Source organism: Mercenaria mercenaria, chromosome 16 (assembly GCF_021730395.1).
Source record: "Mercenaria mercenaria strain notata chromosome 16, MADL_Memer_1, whole genome shotgun sequence".
NCBI classification, from domain to species: Eukaryota; Metazoa; Mollusca; class Bivalvia; order Venerida; family Veneridae; genus Mercenaria; species Mercenaria mercenaria.
In genome coordinates, this window is record NC_069376.1 from 51713463 (window position 1) to 51720705 (window position 7243).

Sequence of the window (7243 nt, forward strand, 5' to 3'; positions counted from 1 at the left end):
CATACAGTAATAACAGAGGTAGAGTGAAAGTGCACCAAAACTTTAACCTGAAATTCTAAGTAAAAAGGGGGAATAATTCATGAAAAAATGGTGCCAGAGTTATGCACCTTGTGTCATATGATGTGGGTGATGATGCTGAACAACTATTTTAAGTTTGAATCAAATCCATTTAGTAATAACAGAGATAGAGTGAAAGTGCATCAAAACTTTAACCTGAAAATCTAAGTGAAAAGGGGGGATAATTCATAAAATATTGGTGCCAGAGTTATGGCCCATATGTCAGATGATGTGGATGATGATGAGGAATAAGTATTTCAAGTTTGAATCAAATCCATCAAGTAATTACAGAGATAAGTTGAAAAAAAAGAAAGTGTAAAAAAACTTTAACCAAGGTGGGGACGCGGAAAGACGCCGACGCCGGGTCGAGTAGGATAGCTCTCCTTATACTTCGTATAGTCGAGCTAAAAATTATTTTTAATAACACTACATTTTTTAAATGGGCGAGAAAAATGTTATAAAATATTTCATCAAATTACAGGTAATTAATCTTGAAGAAATTCCAATAATTGTTTTTTTAATTGGGTTATATGACACATGAGCCTCTTCTGTTGAATATTTATACAAAGTTATTTAAATATCTATGCATGGATGAAAAAGCTGCAGACAGGACAAAAAAAAGACCTAAAATATTTTAAAGGCTGGACAAGAAAAGATCAATGTTGATGTTTGACTACCAAGTGTGACCTTGACCTTTGAGCTAGGGATCAGAAATTCTGTTGTGTATGACACATCATCTAAATACAGGGGTACCTTCCTGCCAAGTAAATTGTAAACTCCTTTTGATGGATGATAGGGTTATGGACCATACAGGAAAAAAACCCAATTGACCTTTGACTCCAAGTATGTCCTTGACCTTTGAGCTAAGAATTATAGTGTTGCGCATGACATGTTGTCTCATTCAGGGTAATATTAAAATTCCTTGAATAATAACAGAGTTAAGGACTGGACATGAAATTGCGCAATGACTATGGACAAAAAATGCAATCATGTCCACGAAACTGGTTTTCAACCAGTACGGGACTAATAACCTGTCAATACAGTAACTTTAATATTGTTGCTTCATGGTGTAACAAAAAACCTTGTTTCAATGCATAGAAAAGAGCTCTGTAAGACAGCAAATGCTTGACTACGTATTTGAATTATTGTCCCAGGAACATTACCTTAAATGTTAAAATATCTAGAGTTCCAACAGTGATAGTAACTGGCATGCAAAACTTTAACCAGGATTTTCTAAGTCCAAAAGGGGACATAATTTGGCCAAAATACATGCCAGAGTTATGGGACTTGGTGCTATCACCTAGATTTTTATAACCCTGAAACACATTTTAAGTTTCAATTCAATACCTGCATTAGTTTTTGAGATCGTAACATGCATGAAAAATTTTAACCAGGATTTTCCAAGTACAAAAGGGGGCATAATTTGGCCAAAATATATTAAAGTTATGGAACTTGAACCAGTGCGGTTGGGCTTTGACCTAGAAAAAGAAAAACAAATTTCAAAGGTATATGCTTTGAAATGATAGCTAAACGTAATTGCATGTAAAACTTTAACCAAAGTGTGGCGCTGACAGGAGTAATAGCTCGGACTATTCTTCGAATAGTCATGCTAATAACATAACAAGAGGGTCATTATGACCCTGAATCACTCACCTGAGTAATACGAGCCACATGTTTAAATTGGCACACTGATGCTAAAATATTAGAAAATAGGTCAGTAGGTCAAATTCATGGTCACTGAAAATCGGTTTTAAGATCGGTGTGCAAAACTGTACATGACATCCAAATTTCAAGGCTGTTCTGAAAAAAACAAGAAAGTAGGTCAGTAGGTCAAGGTCACAGTCAAGTTACCTCTAATCCATTGGGGTCATCAGGTAATTATAATTAAACAGTCTAGGAAATATGATCTGATAATTTTTGAAGTATATATTCCTATATAACAAGTGACCCCCTGGGCAGGGCCTCTTTCCACCCAATGGGCAAACTTTGAACAATCTTGTTAAAGATCCACCAGGCAATGCTACATACCAAATATCAAAGCTCTAGGCCTTGAATTTAAAGACATGAAGATTTGTATTTTTCCCCTATATAATTCGACGTTAAATTTGAGACCCCCAGGGCAGGGCCTCTATTCATCCTAGGGGCATATTTTGAACAATTTTCATAGAGGACCACAAGGCAATGCAACATACTAAATATTAAAAGCTAGGCCTTCCGGTTTCGGAATAGAGTTCAGGCGAGATTTTTAAAGTTTTTTCCTATACAAGTCTCTGTTAAAATTGACAGCCCCCATGGCAGGGCCTCTTTTCACCCAAGGTTATAATTTGAACAATTTTGGTAAAGGACTACAAGGCAATGCTAAATACCAAATATTAAAGACCTAGGTCTTGTGGTTTTAGACAAGAAGATTTTTAAAGTTTTTTTCCTCTATAAGTCTATGTAAAACTTGTGACCCCCCAGGGCAGGGCCTCTTTTCACCCCAGGGGCACAATCTGAACAATCTTCATAGAGGACCAGTAGACGTTACATGCCAAATATCAAGGCTCTATGCCTTGCGGTTTTGGAAAAGAAGACTTTTAAAGTTTTTCCTTTCAGTTGCCATGGCAACCAGAGTTCTTCATGTTTTTCAATTCTTTGAACAATTTTGGAAGGGGGCCACCCAAGGATCATTTCTGTAAAGTTTGGTGTAATTCTGAAGAAGATTTTTTTTAGAAATTGTTGACGGACGCACGCCCCAACACGCACATTGAGTGGTCACAAAAGCTCACCATGAGCCTTTGGCTCAGGTGAGTTAAAAATCAAACAAAAAAGCAGCAAAAGCCCAAATTACAAATATACCGGTAATAAATACCTTTTATTTATCCAATAAATACATCCAATTACTTGAAAAAACAAAAAGTCAATTTTATACAAACTTGTAAAATAAGACATGTTCTAAAACAATATCTATTGTGCTACATATATTTATGTATATTAAACAAAAAAGACAACAATAAGTCCAACAATAAATGGTACAGAGCTATAACAGAACAGAAAACAAAACAATTACTTGTAAATTCTCAAGGCAAATAAAGGTAGAAAATTGTAGCACGCTTTATTACACATGTTGAGCCTATCCATTAATAGAGAAGCCCCCATTCTGTGTAAATGATTTTGTAGTTTAAATACATGAGCATATTTCCTGTTATGGTACTATAAAACACATTCTTTCAATTAAAGTTGTAATTTTTACTTGCTTTCCTCAGTATATTACATTTCTGTTCAATTCATCTGCTCAACATATTCCAACTGAACTGCATAAGATATTATAGAATTTCAGGTATAAGACCCATAATGACATTCGGCAATTTCCGTGAGATCATGTACTCTTGTATGCAATAACGGCATTATTTCACTGTATATGTAGCTCATACACAAATTTCCCCATCAGCAGAGGACTGCCAAAATCGCACATGTAGATTATTTAACCAAATGGAAACTGTCGATTGTAATTACGAGTCTGCTACCTTAAATATAACTCATCTAAACATCTTAAAAAATCTGATTCAAGAAGATCTGCATAATGTATATACATGTATGTATGAATTATGGGTAATAAATAAGGGTAACTAGAAACTGCTTTTTTATTAAAAAAGTGCATGTCTCCCCCAATGCAAAGTCCTATAGGCAAGAAGTCAACAGGGGTCAGGAGCGAGTTAAAGAGACACTGATGGTTGGCTGCAATAGGGATCATCTACTTGGCATGTCCAGTCATCCCGCTAAGTTTCAACACTCTTGGCCTAGTGGTTCTCAAGTCACTGTTTAGGCTCCTGTGACCTTGACCTTTGATCAAGTGCCCCAAAATAAATAGGGGTCATCTACTCTGCATGTCCAATCATCCTATTAAGTTTCCACATTCTAGGTCAAGAGGTTCTCAAGTTATTGATCAAAATGGTTATCAATGTTCAGATCCCTGTGACCTTGACCTTTAATGGAGTGACCCAAAAGACAATATGGGTCATTTACACTGCATGATCAATCATCCTATGAAGTTTCAACATTCTGGGTCAAGTGGTACTCAAGTTATTGATCGGAAATGGTTTTCAATGTTCAGGCCCCTGTGACCTTGACGTTTGATGGAGTGACCCCAAAAACAATAGGGGTCATCTACACCATATGACCAATCATCCTATGAAGTTTCAACATTCTAGGTCAAGTGGTTCTCTAGTTATTGAATGGAAATGGTTTTCAATGTTCAGGCCACTGTGACCTTGACCTTTGACAGAGTGACCCCAAAAACAATAGGGGTCGTCTATCAGTCAGAGGCCATCAATTCGAAAGACTTAATTACTGGGAATAATCTAACTGTATACCTGGGAATAAGGTAATGTTTATTCTGTTATGATTGGTCAGTAACGTAAACAAATCCAAGAAGATTGAACATTTTTAATGTGTTAGGAGAATTTTATTATACATTCTGACAATTATTAGCTACATTTGATGTGTATTGAAAAATATTTCATGAAAAGGTTTTCTCCCGTCATGACAATGATGTCAACAATGGGTCATCTCATTCACAGGAAAAATACTCAAAATTCTGTCTGTTAAGTTGATTTTATCGATAAAAAGTTGGAAAATTAAAAACAAGAGGACCATGATGGTCCTGAATCGCTCACCTCTTCCAACATGACCCAGTTTTGAGTATGATGTCGTTTTTTCTATTATTTGACATAGTGACCTAGTTTTTGAGCTCATGTGACCCAGTTTTGAACTTGACCTAGATATTATCAAGATAAAAATTCTGACCAATTTTCATGAAAATCCATTGAAAAATATGGTCTCTAGAGAGGTCACAAGGTTTTTCTATTATTTGACCTATTGACCTAGTTTTCGAAGGTACGTGATCCTGTTTTGAACTTTACCTAGATATCATCAAGGTGAACATTCTCACTAATTTTCATGAAGATCTCATGAAAAATATGGCCTCTAGAGAGGTCACAAGGTTTTTCCAATTTTATACCTACTGGCCTAGTTTTTGACCGCATGTGACCCAGTTTCGAAACTGACCTAGATATCATCAAGGTGAACATTCAGATCAATTTTCATGAAGATCCATTGAAAAATATGGCCTCTAGAGAGGTCAAAAGATTTTAACAATTTTAGACCTACTGACACAGTTTTTGACCGCAGTTGACCCAGTTTCAAACATGACCTAGATATCATCAAGATGAACATTCAGACCAATATTCATACAGATCCCATGAAAAGTATGGCCTCTAGAGAGGTCACAAGGTTTTTTTTATTATTTGCCCTACTGACCTAGTTTTTTAAGGCACCTGACCCAGTTTCAAACTTGACCTAGATATCATCAAGGTGAACATTCTGACCAATTTTTATGGAGATCCATTCACAAGTATGGCCTCTAGAGGTCACAAAGTTTTTCTATTTTTAGACCTACTGACCTAGTTTTTGACCGCACATGACCCTGTTCCAAACTTGACCTAGATATCATCAAGATGAACATTCTGACCAATTTTCATACAGATCCCATGAAAAATATGGCCTTTAGAGAGGTCAGCAGGTTTTTCTATTATTTGACCTACCGACCTAGTTTTTGATGACATGTGACCCACTTTCAAGCTTGACCTAGATATCATCAAGATGAACATTCAGACCAACTTTCATACAGATCCCATGAAAAATATGGCCTCTAGAGAGGTCACAAGGTTTTTCTATTATTTGACCTACTGACCTAATTTTTGACGGCACGTGACCCACTTTCAAACTTTAATTTGATATCATCAAGGTGAACATTCTGACCAATTTTTATGAAGATCTCATGAAATATTTGGCCTCTAGAGAGGTCACAAGGTTTTTCTAGTTTTAGACCTACTGACCTAGTTTTTGACCGCATGTGACCCAGTTTCGAACTTGACCTAGATATTATCAAGATGAACATTCAGACCAACTTTCATACAGATCCCATGAAAAATATGGCCTTTAGAGAGGTCACAAGGTTTTTCTATTATTTGACCTACTGACCTAGATTTTGAAGGCACGTGACCCAGTTTCAAACTTGACCTAGATATCATCAAGGTGAACGTTCTGACCAATTTTCATGAAGATCTTGTGAAATATATGGCCTCTAGAGAGGTCACAAGGTTTTTCTATTTTTAGACCTACTGACCTAGTTTTTGATGACACGTGACCCAGTTTCGAACCTGACCTAGATATCATCAAGGTGAACGTTCTGAACAATTTTCATGAAGATCTTTGAAATATATGACCTCTAGAGAGGTCACAATGTTTTTCTATTTTTAGACCTACTGACCTACTTTTTGAAGGCACGTGACCCAGTTTCGAACTTGACCTAGATATCATCAAGATGAACATTCTGACCAACTTTCATAAAAATCCCATGAAAAGTGTGACCTCTAGAGTGGTCACAAGCAAAAGTTTACGGACGGACGGACGGACGCATGACGGACACCGCGCGATCACAAATGCTCACCTTGTCACTTATTGTAATATTTGTAAATGCATGATATTTTGTATGATATGAATTATAACATTAATTTGACATGCACACATCAAGAAACCACCTTATTGGATTAGATTTAATAAACAAGCAAATTCGATGAATTGGAATCCCCCGCCGAAAGGGTCAGAGTTGAGGAACGGCAAAAAAAATATATCAGCAAAAAGTTAAGATGTTTCCAGAAGCAAATAATTTCATTAGTCAAATCAAATTAAAAGAAAATGAATGGTTTTGTTCCGAGTGGGTGGTGGGGCGGGTTCAACGAGTTACATGTTTAAAATATGATAGAAAACGAAAAATGAAAAAAAAAAAAAAAAATTGGGGGGGGGGGGGGGGAGGGGGGGGCCCTGACCAGGTAAGGTGGTGACCAGGTGTACACAACATGTTTATAATAAAGTTCATGGAAAAGAATGAAGAAGTTAAGAAGTTTAATGAAATTCTTCCAATTGGTTGGTTTGTTATGTACCGATCTGTGGATTTTAAACAATTAAAGGGCAATTACTAATATGGAAAATTGACCATCGAAAAAACTTGAAGGCATCGTCGCAGTATCTTGGTTATGTCTATTTCAAGTTTGATGAATTCTACTGCTAGTTTACTGAAAATGGCTGCAGACGGACATTTTTCATTAATCAAGGCTAGTAACTCTGAGGGAAATTGACCTTATCA